Raw genomic sequence first — 19508 nt, 5'->3', positions numbered from 1 at the left:
GTTGGCTTCGCTCAGACCGCTTGACTTTCCCATTCTAATGTTTACATGGTGTTTTTTGCAATTAGTCAAAACTGACCTTTCATGACCTTCATTATAAACTTTTCTAAGCAGTCATGACCTCACCCTGTCATAATATGTACTATCAGATCTTCCCTGTGTCCAAAGTGATCTCATGGCAGGAATTTTCCAGCCAACCATTTCCAAGTCAAGCCAATTCAAGCAGAAATGCCAATGAGAGCGTTTCTGATTAACTCCTGTCATTGTACTAAGTCGGTAAGAAAGGGTTAGCTACATAAAAATAAAAGTGAATGACTTAAAAGTTTGATCATTTTAACTGAATCTATATTTTATGGAATGGTGTAATTAACCTTCATTATAAACTTTCCTTAGTCGTCATGGCCTGTCCCTGCCAGAATATTTACTATCAAATCTTCCCTGTGTCCAAAGTGGTATCATGGCAGGAATTTTCCCAAGTGTTTACATTAAAGGAATCTGACTATACTGATTACTCTTCGCCAGCTAACAGCAAATAAAAGATGCTGGATTTTGGATTATGTGAGTATATAACACGTGACTGTGTTTGTGTCAGAGAAGGGAGAGGAGAGGCTTTGTCTCCAGCCTCCCGCTGCTTGCCGCTGTTCAGCTTCTCACTCCTGAGATCCTTCTCACTCTCCTTCTCCCCATTGCGTCCCACTCCGCCAATGCTGCTGCAACTTCAACCGCTGACAAAGTGCACCAGCTCAAAGTCTAGAGCCAAATTTGAACACGGGCATCTTCCTCATTGGCTCATCTCCTCAGAGGGGCAACACATGCACAGTTTCAGCTCCTATCGATACCCACGTAGAACCTTATAAAATCAAACTGACAATGACAAGGAAACCATATTTTCAACACCTCCAGCACAAGTAGTAGTTTTTAGCAATGCACTACTTTTAGTGGTTGTTGAGCATCTGGAAAGAATGCAAGTCACCAGGGTAACATCATCAAGAAGCCCTTTTAGACTTACTTCCATCAGATGAATTCGGCCTCTTTTTTGCTTCAGTATTTGGGACTAATTCGTAGGAGGGCATTTTGCCAACATGAATCCCCTCTGCCATGTCATGCACTCTCTGCATCAGTTGTGGGCCATACCTGCTAGACCAAACATTTACATTCTGAATACTTTGGCTGAAGTTGTTAAAATGTTAGTATAAAAATCAACACTTTTAGCTGTATCTTAATTTCAGGCTGATTTAACAAGTAGATAAGCTAACGTAGTGAGCGGTTGTCTTGGCTTGTCCTAATGGCAGTCAGGGGCCAAAACACTTACTGTAACACTTTATACTTATAACGCACTTTCTTTAACTATTACAGATGCCGTTTAACAATGAGTTCTATTTTTAAAATCTGGAAACAGCAACTCAGCACAGAAGGCGTTAGACCCTACCTGCATGCTAAGAACACATGGTTCACTCAGACCATCGATAGAGACAACAGCTGATCTAAGTCTCTTGCTTCGTAATTTTCAACATGCTTGTTTATGAATAACTTTCGAGCTAACCACTGCTTATCGCTTTCAAAGTTTTGTCAGAATTTATTGATATGAAAGACTCTTGTCATGCTGATAATTGTCTGCTAGGACCAACTGACAATGTTATTGCCCCGACATACGCCCGGTGAGAAAAGCATTGTGGGAATTTCAAATATGGCCTTTGCAATGCTCGGTTTGCCTGCTAGTGCCTGATCTTCGTGCAGAGAACCTCCAGCTTTGGTCACTTTCTATGCAGAATTCGATACGCTTCAAGATTGGTCTAATGGGCCAGTCATTGCTCATCCTCCGCCGCACATGTTCAGTCGACAGAGGGTGGATTTTCGTCCTGCTCTGTCTCTGTCCCATTGTCAAATGCGCTAACATTTGCTGAAATTGAATCTTTTTAATTCTATGGCAGGGGTAACTGCCTGCTACGAGCTGCCATAGCTGCAGGTGTTTGGTGACTAGACCAGTCAGCATGCAGGAGTCTGCCTATGTTCAGTTAGAACAGGCATCAGTAAGACAAGACTCGCTGTACTCACTCATTATCTTAATACTGTTCATTAAATTAAGTCAGCAGTTTATATTGAGTTTACGTCATTTGGTACGACGACTCTACAGTCTTGAATTGATTTCTGCAGTGTAATATGGATATGAATGTTAAAATGTTCTATTACAGAACACAACACCTGTTGCGTTTTATATTGGTAAATCTCTGATATGACCGCTGTAACATAAAGTTGCGGTTATAAGTACGTGAAACATTTTGATCGGCTGAAATGTAGATGTATGTACATGCAATATATTTGTGATTATGTAAATCAAACAGCTATTCTTATTCTTATGGCTAGCTAAATAGATTGCAATTTCGTCGTCTTCAAGGCATGGCATGGTGTTTATTCATTCTTTGGCATACAAAATGACGCCTTTTCACGTTGTGGAACTACAAATATGGCGGCCTTTTTTCTTTAACGTTTTAATGACGTAAAAGCAGAGTCTCACCGTAAAGTCAGGCAGGAGCATCTGGACTCAATTATTTCTTCGTATCTTCCCCCATCTAGCGGTCAATAACGGGTAGTCTTAATTGATTTCTATCGCGTAATACTTTGGATATAAATGTTTAAATTTCCTGTTGCAGAACAGACAAAGTATAGTCAACCAGTTCTAACCTTTTGATAAAAACTTGAACTTCAAAGTAGGTGAATCTATTTCCTTAAACCAATCAGATCACAGTTCATTTACATAACATCAATGCTTTGAGTGCTTTAGATATGAGAACATCACAGTGATCTTTCTGCTCACACATCAGTCAGTCTATAATTCTGTATTATGTGTTTCTATAGCTTCCAACTTTCATTAGTTCCTTGAATCTGTGGAGAAAAGTGCAGACCAATGTAGTTTCTTATTTGTGAACATTTATACATTTATTGTAATTTATTTATCATTTAAATTTTTTATTACTTTTAATTTATAGACATAAGGACACAGAAAACAGTTCATATACTGAATGAATTGTTACAAGGTAATATTTTCTAAACTGTGTTTATCATATGTTTTGTATTTCTAAACGTTAATGCAGTGTGTTAATTTGTCACACCGAGGCAGAAGGGGTGAATCTGATATAGCCCTCTTCCATTGTCAACTATTCAGAGTCCTCCAGTGGAGCTCATACAACTAAAGAAACACATACAGAGGTCACTGGAGGTTCTAAGTTACATCTAAAGTGGTCTAGTTGTGACGTTGCAAGGATAAGCAGGATGCGGGGACGAGGCACGATGAAACGCACTTTTATTTTTGCAAACATGCAAAACATACAACAAAGCTCAAACACTATGCACATCTCAAACACCAACACACGTACTATGACACACGAGACATATATACACCCAAGCCGATTACACATAACAGAGAACAGGCGAACGACACGAGAGGGTGTGGCAACACAGACGAACACACACACACCAATATGTTTGAGGAGGGGGCGGGGCCACAACATGACACTAAGCCTGTACACACTGTTCCAACACCACCCTGTAGGGCACCATCTCCATGGAAGTATATTTTTAAAAGCATGTTTGATAACCATATTTATACTGGAACGATTTAATCAAATGTATTGTGTTTTTTGTTCTTCTCTAAGACCTTTCGGACGCCGATATTCAGATTTGAGTCTGAGCAAGTTGCGAAAGCCACTGTGAGGGTTTCTGGGTGCTCTGGAGGAACACCCCGAAGTTGTACACCTGCACCAAGCCTGAGACCCCTCTGCCCCTGACACAATTGCCCAGGAATGCGGGCATGTACCTAGACTATGAGGCTGGGCAGCTGTCTTTCTATTACATACTAACATATCTACATATTTATCGGAAACCTCTGGGAGAAGAAGCTGTATCCCCTCTTTGCACTGCTGGACAGACACACTTATGACACTGTACTCATCAAAAGCAGCACCAGAGATGCACTGAGTCATATCCCACTACAAACCTCTCAGGCCAGCTTGTTTGCACATTTTGTCATAAAACTTAAGATGTCAGTTGTTGCTGTTATATATAAAATTACCAAATTAAAAAATAATTAAATCAAAAAGTACTTGTGGCTAGACGAACACAGTCAATCACATAAACAAGATATAATGTCAGTAATGTTTGCGGCAGGTTTTTCAAATGTGCCCAGACTCATATTAAAAAATTTCCATGTTTCGACAGTTTGAAGGTGGCCATGAAACTAACAGTCTGGTGGAAATTCCACAAGATATCAAACTCCACACTCACACAAACTAGTAATTCTCCCATTTGGAACAATCCAGACTTTACCATGAACAAAAATATTAAACTTTACATCTTGGATAGAAAAGGGCATTACACACCTTAAACATATTTATCATAAGACTTCTTTCATGTCACGCCCACAACTAGCCCCAAAATACGGAATAGAAAGCACCCAGTTCCTACAATACCATCAGCTAAAATCACCTATGTGTTCAAAAATCAATTCCGATACCTACATCCATATCAGAATTTATAAACAAACATTCGTAATACAAAAAACCTATTATCTAAGATATACAAAATAATAGTGAAATCAAATCTCACAGTTACCCTCCCATCGAGACAATGGGAAGAAGATTTATTACCAGCCCCCGACGCTGCAGTTTGGATTAAAATGTGTAATAATAATTACCACGTGACAGCAACACTAACCTACAATGCATTCAGTACAAAATAATACAGAGTACATTATACTACACATTGGATGTTTAAAATTGGTTTCACAAGCTCAGCAATCTATACATACTTTACTCAAAACACAGCTGACGATTACATTCACGCACAATGGCAGAGCACAACAATCAAGCAATTTTGGCAAGTCGTCATCACCAACATATACCATGCTTTAAATAACCATATCCATCCAACACCATCTTTATGTCTCCTAGGAGACATATCATCAACCAATATGACAGGATACTATGTATAACATTATTATATTGATATAATAAAAATATTATTGCAAAAAAACAGCAAACAAAAAAAAACATACTCATGAACTGGAAAACAAAAAATAATGTTAGTGTCACCCAATAGAAAAATCTATTGATAGACTATATATCTATAGAATAATTCTCAGAATTAATCAATAACAGAACCAATAATCTAGACTGGACACCTTTGATAAAATCCAATAAAGCTCTAATGGTCCTCTGATGGGGGGGTAATACATTTATATATTTATTTCTCCAGATTTCTATCTCTGAGAGAAATAAAAAAGTCCTTTTACAAATTGCACCTCGTTGTGGACCTCGGCTAGGTTTACATTCCAAGTGATTATTTTAGAATTCAAGGGGAGGAGCTGCAGGAGTTGGAAGAATGAATTAGGAAAAATAAGTTATCAGAGCAATAGAGGAATGAAACCCACGCAAGAATCCTAGAGCCGATGGTTTACCTGCTGAATTTCATAAGGTGTGCGTTAGTGAAATTGCTGATCTTCTAGCTGATGTTTTTAATGAAGCATTAGATGGGGGCAATTGCATGATTCATTTTATCATAGTGTGATATCATTAATATATAAAAAAAGGAGATCCTTGTAAGTTGGATAATTGGAGACAGCTCAGCCTATTAAACTTGGAGTACAAAATTTGTGCAAAAATAATTGTTAATAGGATGTCAGAAATATTGAATGATATCATAGAGTTGGAACAGATATGTGTGATAAGAGTAAGATACATGTGGGATAGTTTAGGGGTAATAAGGAGTTTGGTTATTGAAGGGTCTGAGAGGGATTTTTATATAATAGGACTGGATCAGAAAAAGGCCTTTGATTATATTTCTAGAGACTACTTATGGTGTACATTGGAACATTATGGATTTCCAGAGAGGTTTGTAAATATGATTAAATTATTGTATAGTAAATCAAAAGTCCAAATTAATGTTAATGGTGTGTTAACTGAAGATTTTGAAATACATAGAGGGGTTAAACAAGGATGCCCATTGAGTGCTGCATTATATGTCATCACTATTAGCCCACTATTATATAAAATTAAAAATGATCAGCAATTACAAGGTGTTCACATGTTAGGTATGGAAAGATGGAAAATATCTGCGTACGCAGATGATGTGACGGCTTATGTCAAGAATCAAAATGAGTTTCATATAGTTAAGAGGCACTTTGAAATGTATGAAGTTGTGGCTGGAGCAAAATTAAATGAAAGTAAAAGTGAAGGGGTATGGATAGGAGATGGGCAACCTGTACCAATAGATGTAGAAATAAAAACTGAAATAAAAATATTAGGTTTGATGGTAGTAAATGGTAGATGTAGCGAACGGAATTGGGAGAAAAAGGAGTGTGAAATTAGAATTGGGAAAATGGAGGGTGTCAAACTATAAGACTAGAATACAGGAGGTTAAGACCTTTATTTTTTCGAAATTGTTGTTTTTGGCTATGGTTTTCCCTCCGGATGAGAAATGTATTAAGAGGCTGAATAAAATGTGTGTTCGTTTTATTTGGGGAAATAACAGAAGTGACAAAAAGGGAAATTATGTACAAGTCAAAAAATAAAGGCGGATTAGGGGGAGTTGAGTTAGCTCAGAAATTAGAAAATGCCTTTTGCAAAAATGTAACGAAAGCTATATTTCGGAAAGAAATTTGGGTAGGAGATGTAAATCAGTGGAAAGAAAAGAGGCAAGTCAAGGAAACATGCTCCTTATTTTAAATTACTATATGGAGATTTTTTGTTTAAATATGGGCAGCTTAATATTGATTGGAATAAGTCCCCAAATAAAATGATAGATAAAACAATACAAGACTGTGATTTTGGGGGAATGTCAATTATAAGGGTCTGACAGTGACAGAATGTGAAACCTGTGTTAAAGATGTGCAGTCTAAAAGTATCTCGGAAAATGTTCGAGATACTGCATGGCTTATATCTGTTGGAAGATTGCCTGTACGATGTAAAATTGCATAGCCGATGAAATGATAGAACATATATTACTGCAGTGCACAAGGACTATTGAAATTTGGGAGAAAATGAAAGGTATTGGGTTTAAATGGGATCGTAACAGGAAAAGTATTATGTATGGAGTGTTTAATGAGAATTTGACTGAGAATGTGAAGGACCTTTGTTGGATGATTGTTTGTGTGCCAAATTCGAAGATTTGGAAAACACGATGTAAGATGATTATTGAGCAATGTATAATACCTGCAGAAATAGTTTTTAAACAGATTGTGTGTGAGTTAAAAAGGTTGAAGACGTTTGATATGAGAGGAAAAATTCCCTGGACTCTTTTGGACATATAAATGGATGTATACCTAATTTACAGATGTAAATTGTATTGTTAATTATTAATGTATAGAGTGAAGGTAGTCTGTGTCCTCTGGTAGATATTGTTTGTGAGGTTTTTGTGATGGAGTGTTTGTATTGAATTGAATTGAATTTTCTTAATAAAGTCAATTTAAAAATGGAGAAAGGCGGTCCTAGAAACATTATTTATTTACATGAGCTTTGAACGAGAGAGTGGGATCCATAACTCCAAGATCTTTAACCGTTAGATAAGATGTGATTGGGAGACCATTGAGGTTCATTGAGTAATTAGACAGTGGGGACCTAGCTAACTCTGGGCCTAATAGAAACACCTCTGAATGTCTCTGAATGTTAGAAATTAATTAAAAATACTAATGTCAATGTATTTACCACACATGCATTTAGGACATGTAATTTTTTCAATTATGCTTGCTACAGAATTAACAGTCAAACGTTCAGTGACTTTGCATGCAGAGTTGTAACTCTGCTTATTACTAGAACTGTGGCTAGAATCAAAATCAACGCTAGTGTCGTTCCTAAAGCCATTAGACTCCTGAACTCTGGCTAACTCCAATTCCAATTCAGATTCCAAAATGGGCACTTTTATACATGCTTATAGACAGTCACACACACACACACACACACACACACACACACACACACACACACACACACACACACACACACACACACACACACACACACACACACACACATACATACGTACATACATATCTATACACACACTCACACATTGTTTTGCATCGGACTAGTGCTGAAGTCAAACATCACACAAATAAACTATGCACTCCTGTTGCAGTCTTGCACATTATCCTACTTGCTGCTAGAGTACTGTACTAAACCAGCACTGTACTCTGAACTGTTCTGGCTGCTACCGGTGACTGCTATGTTCAGGGTAGCATATCACTGATTGCTATGCACAACTCGCTTTACATATGCCCAGTACTGTGTACTGTACTAAATTGCACTGTCTACTCATTTTGTATTTTGTATTTGTCCTGTCCTGTATTTATTATTGTTTATTTAATGTTTATTTAATGACATTTTGCAGTATATTGGACTGTTTGCACTTGTGTAGCATGTTGTCTGTTGCACTGTTGTTTTTATGTTGCACCATGGTCCTGGAGGAACATTGTCTTGTTTTTTTTGTGTACTTGTATATAGCTGAAATGACAATAAAACCTCTTGAACTTGAACTTTTTAACAAAATGTTTAATTAATAAAATATTTTATTGTTTAATCCTTTAATGAACCATCTTGTTCTTCAGGTCAGTGAAGACCTGCCAAAAATACTGCGGGTCATTGTTAATCTGCAGCATCTTGCCACTCATGCGGTTGGCAATGTCCAGGGATCGGGCCCAGAAGGCCCCTTTGTTTTCCTCCACCAAGAAAGCTTTGGCTGGGTAGCTGATCTCCTCACACATGTAGGAGCAAGACACATACAAGCATGTGAGCAGCACGGCCTGCAGCTCCTCCTTGGTGGCCACCTCAGCTGAAATGATGTCGCGGCACAGCATGTAGAGAAAGACCACGGTGCTTGGAATGAGGAAGCTTTTCTCCTGCCATTCTGTCAGTGTCACGTAGCGGTCCACAATGCGCAGCCACTGCACAGGCTCGTCAGCAGTCAGGTCCTTCAGCAGGCAGCAACGCCGGCACAAGAACACACCCAGGCATGTGAGCAGCTCGTTGGTGGAGGACTGCATGAGCAGTCTAGGCATGCTTTCAGTGCTGGCCTGGCCCAGCCTTTCAGGCTTACTCGCAGTGGGGGACTGGGTTTAAGAAACATCACAAAAGACAGTTCACAACTGAAACCGGATTATGAGTGATAACAGTGGGCTCCATTTAAACTCAACCCAAATTATCCCAGTGATTCCAGACTAGATCTTTTTTTTTTGGTACAATCAAAAAGAATTGTGGTACAGCATTAAACAGATTTAGGCCCAGTATTTAAAAATTGCTTCTTTGACACACTTACCATTGCTCGACCCAAGATAAATAGATGGTGTCCTGATAATGGAGGAAGACCCATGGATGGTGTCATCTGAACTGACTGACAGGTAACTTTTTTCTCACCATTGTAAGCAGTCTACAGTGCTTCAATCTCCTAAGAAAATGAAAACAAGGAGTTAACCAGGATCTCACAAGTGCACAAAGCCATTCTTTTAAAACATAACATGAAAGTGCTAGTTAGCTGCAATGATAGTGTGTGTGTGTGTGTGTGTGTGTGTGTGTGTGTGTGTGTATGTGTGTGTGTGTGTGTTTGAGAGAGAGTGAGTAATATATCCACTTTACCCTAAGCTGATGCAGGTTTTTCATCAGTCCCTCCATTCTTTGAAAGATTCCATCCACATTTTTTATCATGCGCTGCCGTATGCTTGCTCGTGATTGGCAGGGCCTTGTTTCATGCCTCAGCATCTCCAGGTGTGAACGGCCTTTTGGTGACTGGCAAGGCATCTCCTGCCCTTCTTGCTGTGAGGACAATGATGTCACTTTCTGCTTCTGAATGGCAGCCTCTAAAGGATCCAAGGATCCAAGGATCAACAGTCTTAGTGTCCTGACTGGCAGAACACAAAGGGTGCAAAAAAGTTGGTAAATATCTGAGCCTGCTAAAATTCTATTTATAAAAACACCACCACCACCACCAGAAATATACTGTTTAACTATCATAGTGCAACAATGACTGTGTAACGGAGTGTAACAAATTCTTACCATCTTGAAGAGCAGCATCAGCCACTTTAGCTTGTCCTCCCACATAACCCTGCCCACCAGTATGCATGTAGGCTTCTGATTGGTCAGTTGGGATAGTAGGTGTGAGAACATTTTCATCATCACTCTGTGAATCTCTCTCTATCGAACCAGACTCTTCTGATAGGGAGCCATCTAGGGACCAAAGGCATCAGCCATAAGTACCACAGAGAGCAAATCCTATGACATTGTATACAAACAAAAACAAACATGGGCTTACCTAGACGACCGACTTGATTACCGTGCAACCGTAGAACCGCAGACCTAGAGGAGATGTCAGGAGTCCAATCATTGTAAGTGCATCTTTGAAATTCTGCCTTCTCTTAACAGCATTACAGCAGCATTAGAAAACTTTCAAAATCCTGAGTACTTACGGAGCTGTTGATCCTTGCTCGGTGGCTTCAATGCCTCCAGAGGCCGAGGAGATGGTCTTTTCTAACAGGTTCTTCCATCTGTGGAAACATCGCTAAAGCCATCAGGTCCCAATTTCTACAACAGCACAATGTTGTTAAAATCATCTGAACATATGGGCATAGTATTCAAAGAAATACTTGCCATATTTCTGAGCTGATTTTGCGGGAAATTCAAATGGTTATCCATTCATGCACAATATCTACTTCACTTAAGGCTTGGTTTCTATACTTCTGGGTGCCTGGTTTGTCATTTAAACCATAAATGGCCCGACACCATAAATGTAATCACAATACAGACACAGCAGTGCTGACTGGTTGACCTTGATGACAAGATGGTGGGTCAGAGAGAGGAAAAAAAACAAACTCACGTGTTTTTCTCAGAGGAAGTCCCAGCCACCAGCTCGTATATCTGTCTCTCTGATGTACTGATCACATACAAGGCCTTGTTATCTGATAGAGAAGAGCAGGTTGTCAAACAATGTATTCAAAGTAACCCACATGCAATTTCTAACTGGCTTCTTAATTTTTTAAAAATAAAATAAAGACATAGTTATTCCAGACCCATTCATCTATTCTGGCTATTCATAGCTGTAAGAATAACTACAAATATACCTGTAGCCACAGATCTGACAAGAGATGAATCCAAGCGAACAACGGGGCAAAAGGTGGTTTTGAGGTGCGTGTTCCCACCCCAAACCCCACCCAGTGAGCGCGCTGGACATCGCAAGATCAAACGGTCACCTGGACCCCTTTGGAGTAGCACCAACAGGTCTGAGAGAAGCAGAGCATGAATGTCTGGAACACACACACACACACAGAGTGAGAATGGACCTGTCAAGTAATCATTTGCAAGAGGAAAAACAAAAATGTATGCAAGCTTGCACACAGATCACTGAAAGCATCCATTCACATTAAAAGTCCTTGAAACATGTGCATACACACGTATGAGCATACAGGCAGATGCAGGTGCACACACACACACACACACACACACACACACAGTTATTCAGACCATGTCATGTGTGAGGTAGCAGGGAACCAAATAACTCCAAGTCAGCATAGCACCATGCTCTCAATAGCTGCATTCCCCAGAGTGAACAGTGATTTGTTCAGCTGTGATGATCTCTTACCTATAGCTTTATCTTTACTAACTTTCCAAGTCAACGGTCCTTCGTGGATCATTTTCTTAGTGGTCAGGTCCAGATTCTACATAGAAAAAGAATATAGTTAATAATTCATACTCTGGATCAGGTGCTCCAAGACCAGAGAAGCTGTTTGGAAGGCAGATGGTGGATACATAGTAAGACCGTACCTTGAACTGAGCAGCGACAGGACTGGCCTGCCTCTCCAGAGGGGACAAGTCTAGCCTGCGCTGATAACGGCTGAGCAGTCGCCGGTGCTCCGTCTCCCTGACGACCTCATTGACAGCTCGTAGTATCCCACGGCAGCACGCCTGTGCCCTCACCAATGTCTGCAGGTCTGGAGAACCAGCTGTTGTGGGGGCACATACTAGTGTTAATCCAGGAGAAAGGGTGTGTGTGCTTGCCTCCTTGGTAAACTGGTATGTGTGTGTATACTGAAGTGTTTTCATGGTTCAATACATTGTGTGTGAGTGTTTCTATACATGCCTTCTGTGTGTCTGATGATGTTATCCAGCAGCAAGGGGTATTTGGTGAGTCTCTGCATCTCAGACACTAGAAGGTCCTTTAATTGTAGTCGGCGGCAGTGAGGGCTGGCTTCACATTCCTAACACACACACACACACACACACACTCACACAAATGAGCCAAGGACATCTAAGTCCAAATGTGGATTCTGTTGACTGCAACACCAATTTATACCTAAAACAGCATCACTAGAAGTTATGTGCTGCAATAAAAGTCAAATATAAAAGACTGGATAGTCTCCAATTCAAAGTATGGCTCAACCAATTCACAACCCAGCCCACTAACAAATATCGCAGAAGCTCTAGTGTTTGTAGGTTTGTCCAAAGGCTTTATACCTCTAAAAAGTGTTACCTGTATAAGGTGCGCGAAACGCGGGTCTTTGCATTTATTTTTAATGAGCTCCAGTGCCTGACTCTGCTGACTGCACAGGTGAGACACCTGCTCCTGGAACTCCTCTCCTGCAGCGTCTTCAAACTATCACGCACACACACAAACACATGAGCTACTGACATATCAAGTAAAGCAACAAGTATATCCCACACTACACAGAACAACCCCTTCATTTTAGACAGCACCAAAAGATGATGTGAACTAGAAAGGGAGTAACACTAGCCAGCTCTCACTCTAGACACCATGATGTCTCCGATGCCTTGAACTATAGAAGAGTCCCTCAGCCTCTTCATGGACTCACACAGATTCGCTGAAACACAAATGCAACACCACAAAACAGAATCTGTTTAAGCGAGCCAGTGTATATGTGGTTTGTTAGAAAGTTGTGTAAGTGGGCAACAGAACTCTACTTGTGTCATGAAGGCCACCGCAGAAACAACATGTACAGCCTCCAGTCCATACCTGCTCACAGTAATGGCATGGTGCCGATAGCTGATATTGTTCTGTCATTAAATTCTCAGTTTGGGTGGGTTTTACACTTCTTTAATCTTGATTATGATTTAGACACCAAGTAGGCTTCAGAAATTTAGGTTTGAAAACCTCGCACACAGAGAGACTGACCATGAAGACTGTAGACCTGGGGCAGGTTGGGGAAGATACAGGAAAGTTCTTCGACGGTCAAAAGGTTCCTCATCTTCTGGAAGAACACCTGATCGAGAACCCTGAGAGTCCGCAAGTGAGATGCTTCCGTTGTGAACAGCTCTGAGGAAGAGGATATAGCAAAGTCACTACAATTTCTTACAAACGTTACACAATTCAGAATTCCACATTTTCATGAGTCAGGATAGAATTATCATATGTGCATAATAAATAGAATACTGTATGTTCAAAAGATTTAGTAGCTATTTAGTTTAAGTTAGATCAGTAAATAATTTTTTTCATTTTACATGTTAACTGTGTACTGGGAGTTGTCTTTTATAGTCAGTTGCTGTGCACCACATTTGCTGTTTTACCATATATGACAGCCTGCCGTTCGATCTCCCGGGAGCCGAGAGAGGCGAGTGTGTGCGGCTCCACTGTCTCCTGCCAGTTCTGACAGTGGACCATGTCCTCTTCCAAAGGAGGTGCATCAGGCAACAACGCCAGTGGTGTATCCACACTCCTACAGGAAGGGAAGGAGGCATGGGGAAAGAGAGACAGAGCTTCAGCAGCAACTTACTAAGATAAATCAAGGTGACGGATATGGATGTTAAAGAACTGGACGGCAGGTGTGCATGTGTGCTCATTAGCATCAGACTAATGAGGTGTATATAGTTATAATTACATCTCAGTCATGCTCATGGATCTCTGCGTCCTGGTGCAAGGCGGTGACATACCTGTCCAGAGTAGATGCTGGAGGCTGGACATTCATGGCTCAGGAACCTCAGCAGCTCTTCCACTAGTGTGTCTACTGAAATATCTTGAATGTTGGATGATCTCTTTAGTGTTCGTTTCAGTATCTGTTCATTCAGCTGAAGAACACCTTTTCTGAACGGGTTATCAGACGCAACAATGGTCCTTAAAAATTCCACATTACCTATTATGATGTAATAAACCGAGGTGTGAGAGCTGCAGTAGTGATCTAAGCCAGTTAGCTAGCTAGCTATGTTCTTGTCCAGACACTTTAATGCCTCATGGCTGGTGCAATGACACAATATTCAACATTTCCCTCTGATTCTACTTTTAATTATGTGACATTAGCTAAGCAACTATAAAGCTACTCTTGTCCAAAAATGCTAGTGTCGTTAGACATATCAAAACGTATCAAACATAGCTTTAGCTAGGCTAGCTAATCAGACCTTCTATGAAACAATCACAACTTAGTAAATTCATAGTTGTTAATCACAGTAAAGTGTTTTTTCTTTTTGTTGTTTAAAAAGAGTTACCTTGTTACCTTGCTAGCTAACAGTTAGCTAGTAACAATGCCTTCAAAAGTAGTTCTCCACTGATACAAGATACCTAAGAGAAGTTTGGCTCGGAATGTGACGGATTGAAAAACAAAAATACATCACAAATAGCGTTATGCAATAATACCTAAAGTGCATACATCAAATACAAACAGTCCCCAATGCAAACCTCTTTTACAAGGCAGCTATTTCGCATCTGCTACTTCTGCAAAACAAACCCAGTCTTGCATGTTAGTGTTAGCTATCCAGCTAGCTAGGCATTGCTCCAGGACAGGTTTTAGTATAGCCAAAATAATTTGATTGCCTGTTAATTTTTCTAAAAAGTTGATGTAGAGATGTGACGTTTTACTAAGCGTGCCCTGATAAAAAGCTAATAAAATAGCTAAGGGCCAGATTCTGTTATATCATTAGTTAGTGTCGTGTCCGTTGATGCAGGAAAGAAGAGACAGGAAACAGTGTGTTACCCTGTGGCCTTTTATTAATGCAGAGCTCTGGAGATGTCACTTCACAACACAGTGCGAGTGAGATCTAAAGCATAACTTTGCAACAGACAGACATATTTCTCTCGCCTTGTGCCACTTCTGCTTTTGTGTTTTTCCATCTCAGCCGTCACCTCTGTTTGACCGTCTCGTACACATGTCTTCTTGCATAATCACACATATGCACATCTAGGGCATTTCCTGTTATGTCTGGACATACAGTAATTATTTTATTTATTCAAGCATTAGTCCTATTCCATTCTGCACATTATTCTCTACTAGTGTAAGTTTAGCATTCATTTAATTTCTGAAACTCCACAATTCCCCCTTTTGATCTCTACAAAGAGATCACCAATCACACTCCTTTATTCTGGCATCTCCTGTCTCTACGTCCCTTTCCCCCTGTATCAGTGGCATCATCGTGGTACCCTCATGCACATCTTTCCTTTCTATCATAGCTGAAATTAGTCTAACCATTAACGCCCTAATACATGGAATACAGCAGCACCCGCATGTCACAGCAATTCCCGTGAATGTGGCTAATGAAACCATCAATGACACAATTAAGTCTTTCCACTGACCGAACCGCCTCACCATCCAGGATTCCAACTGGTTGTTTATGCCTGAATTCTCATGCATTTCCTCTGATAGGGTCTTCAAACCATCCAATGCTCTACTAACTGACCCATCCGGAGCGGTATTATTAGGAATGAATGTACAACACACATCCTCAAGCATAGCGCAGACACCCCCCTTTTCCGCCAACAACATGTCTAATGCCATACGATTTTGCACCGCCATCAGTGAGGTTGGTCCCAGCTGATCTCTAAGTCCTTCCACTGCATCCCTAGTCAGGTTGGCTAGCCTGAGGACATTATAATGTACATAGTTAATCCGATCCACATTTTTATTTGGAGTAATGGGGAATAATGCAGAAAGTATCGGAATATTCTCAAATCCCCCTGCTATCTGGTCTGCTAACTTATATCTGTCCGGAACTCCGCGAGGTATTCCTATTGCATCTATGTATGTGGGGGTATTCCTTGTTAAATCAAAATGGTATGCCTCTCGCTACTGTCTTGCTGCATCAGTTACCGGGTCCCTGTGTAGTTTTTTGCCTATCAGTAATAAAGGAGCTGCTAACCTGACCATGGCGCATGTCCCCTCCGAGTTCTCTGGCATGTTAACAACCAAAGTCATCCTTCCACAATAATCATACAATCCTGCTCGTGCCCATGAACCCACAGACTCGTTCCCAGTGACCGTGCGGTTACACCATTCCGCCGGGATGTGCCCCAAGCGTACTTGAGGTGTGCTTGAACTTCTAACGAAGCACGTGTAGTTCCCCTCCCCCTTTTCGGGTGAAAATAGGTTCTGTTACTGATGGGGGGGAAAATAACGCTCAAAGTGTCACAATTCTTAGGGTTTCTTTCCTTAGTCAGGCCAATCATGCACGCATAACCCTTGGGGTCTTTTTGTGGGAATAGGGGTGCCGGGGTGGTTATAAGTCTGGGTCTTGCGGCTGCACATGCTACACATCCACCAATCTCTACCCCCATTCTTCTTCACCGTCTTGTTGTTAATGTTTTAATCCTTTCCTACTGCCATGCTATTATTTAACCCAAGCGTGACCAAACTGTAAATGGAAACACACAACACAATACACCAACAAATAATCAAACAACACAATTGTCCAGAAGTCATCACTGGTGTTCTGTTCTTCTTACTTCAGGGTCTAAGGGTGGACTACCTTGACCCTTTTGCTCCCGGGGATTATTCTGCCCCTTCCGGGTCAGGTGAGTTAGGTGATGTTTCAGCAAGGTCCCTCGCTGTCTCTTGCAGACTCCTCTGCGGTGACTCTGCGGCGGCGCACTGGCTCAGATGAAACCACGTTTCCCCTTTACCCTTCAGGCGTACGGCGTGGCTGGTTCTTTCTGTCACCTGGAATGGACCTGTCCACCTCGGCTCACTCCATTTTCTCTTGATGACTCTCAGCAGCCCCCAGTCCGTAACGGGTATCGTCTGGGATTGTCTGCTCCCCGTCCGGTCCCCCTCCTGCGTGGAGAAAGCTGAAACGATACTTTGCAATTCATTAAAGTATGATGTGTGTGTGAGATGTTTTTCTTTTCTCATTTATTGTTAAGGGTCCCTGGGGTCCTGGAAATCCTCAACCTGTCTGCAATTCAAAAGGGGTAAAACCAGTTGTTGCATTTACTGAACATCTAATTTGCATTAATGCCAAAGGTAAGGCATCAACCCAATTTAATTTTGTCTGTGCACAGATTTTGGCCACTTTGTTTTTCACATTTAGATTCATCCTTTCCACCTTACCTTGAGACTGAGGATGATACACTGCCCCAAATGAATGTTTCAGACCCAGCATTTTCTCTAACTCCTGCAAATTGCGCGCTGTAAAATGAGTGCCATTATCTGATCTCACCTTTCTCTGAAACCCATGGTAAGGAATGTACTGGTTCACCAGGAACTTTACCACTGAAGCACTGTCTTCCCGTTTTGTTGGCCACGCTTCCGGCCACCCTGTGTAGTTGTCTACGCACATCAATTCGTACCTGTCACTGTTAAAGCTGGAGACTATGTACTGGTGAAGGTGAGCTCTTACTTCAGTTTGCTACTCCTACATGTATATCTGTCTGTGTTGAGACTAGAACAGGAGCATGTTTTTACACACACACACACACACACACACACACACACACACACACACACACACACACACACACACACACACACACACACACACACACACACACACACACAGATATATATGAGCTGTATGTGTGGAATATTTATTCTGGTAAGCCTGGTCTGTGATATGTAATATACATGGCTGTGAAATATACTGTACAGTTGTGGCTACATTTCCATGATTATTGGTGACTACTCTCTCCTTTACAGATTATCTCAGCCAGCTCTCAGAGTCTGCAAGGCCACGCCTTCAGCCACGCCTCCCTGAGTGATGGACACCCCAGACGCCTATTGATGCACAGGCAGCTGCATATTAGCCTGTAGGTTCCACCTTCTTAGTATCAGGACTGGGTGGGAGTGTGTGTCACAGACCTATAGGTCTTCCCAGCTCCAGCTCTTGGAAGCCAGTATGCTCAGTGAGGAGTGTTCACTGCCTCAATCACCCTGTCTCCTCATTATCAAGCTCCTTATGAGGTGATTCAGGCATGGTGAGGCAGAAAACCCCTGAAAATATGCAGGGAAGTTTCCTCAGAACTTGAGCTCAGTGTTCCTGAAGTGCAGTTTGAAATGAAATAAGGCTTTTCATTTTTTCATTCATTCATTTATTCAGAATCATGTCTGACTCATGTATGACTCAGTGTTAAAGGAAAGTTTTTGTCTGGGTACACACTTTGCAAACTTCAAACTGCATGATTAGCAGACAGTATTGTAGCTATTCAAGTTTATGATCAATAATGTAAGGTAAGTGTGTGTTAACTCTGGGTGGGTCAGGGTGTATTCTCCCCTAAACATACTTCTGACATAATGATTTGTTTAAACACTACAATTCTCTATATCCTAATAATTACTGCCACATTTTAATAACCTGCAATACACTGTAAATACAGCATTTGTAAGCTTTAAATTTACAAACATGAACAATCATACTATAGCAAATACATGATACTCATACCTGTGACATAGTGTTTTGAACAGACATTTGCTGCCAGACCTGCTATTTTAGCAGGCTAAATAATCTGCCTTCTGAAATGCTAATATGCTTAATTTCATGCAAGTGCTAGTGTTCCTATTTGCTTGCTGATGTGCATGGAAGCGCCATATTATTATTATTACTATTATTATTATTACTATTATTGTTATTACTATTATTATTATTATTATTATTATTATTATTACTATTATTATTATTTTTATTATTTTTATTATTATTGAGTCACACTGCTATCAAGTTAGCTGGTTGCTCTTAGCTAGTAGTGCGAACAGGACAGGGGACTTGGGGAAGACCCAAACGGTGAGGTTTGTGTGTGTACATTCACAAGTACTGGTGCATAAGAGACTTATTGTAAATGCATTGCCATTAATTGAGTCATTTTAAAAGATATTTACTCTCCCACTGCGCATACTCCCGTTTTCATAAATTGGTAAATATACATGTTGCTGCTTGTCACACAAACTTTTGTTGTACACAAGTAATAATGAGAAAAAGACTCATCATATATTTTATGATATAGCTAAAGCTATGCATTTATCAAGAGGATTTAACACATTACAGAACACATCTAGTTAATCCTTTCCATGATTGACCCAAGGGCAGATAGCAATTATTTAAGTATTACTATGTTTTAATTTAATAATAAAAATGACCATATGAACCTTTTTGCTTTATATTTGTTTATATTCAACTGCCTTTATAATGACAATTATTTATGACAATTTATGACAATTTACAATACATTATCAGTGAGTGGTATAATTAAAGTAAAATCATTGTTAAATAAGTCTCATTCTTGTCTCAGATTCAAACACTACAAAATCTTGGTCTTTGCTTGAATGATTT

Source organism: Electrophorus electricus, chromosome 9 (assembly GCF_041902795.1).
Source record: "Electrophorus electricus isolate QZ-2024a chromosome 9, ASM4190279v1, whole genome shotgun sequence".
Taxonomy (NCBI): Eukaryota; Metazoa; Chordata; class Actinopteri; order Gymnotiformes; family Gymnotidae; genus Electrophorus; species Electrophorus electricus.
The sequence above is the reverse complement of the archived record's forward strand: the minus strand, read 5'-3'. Positions refer to the sequence as shown.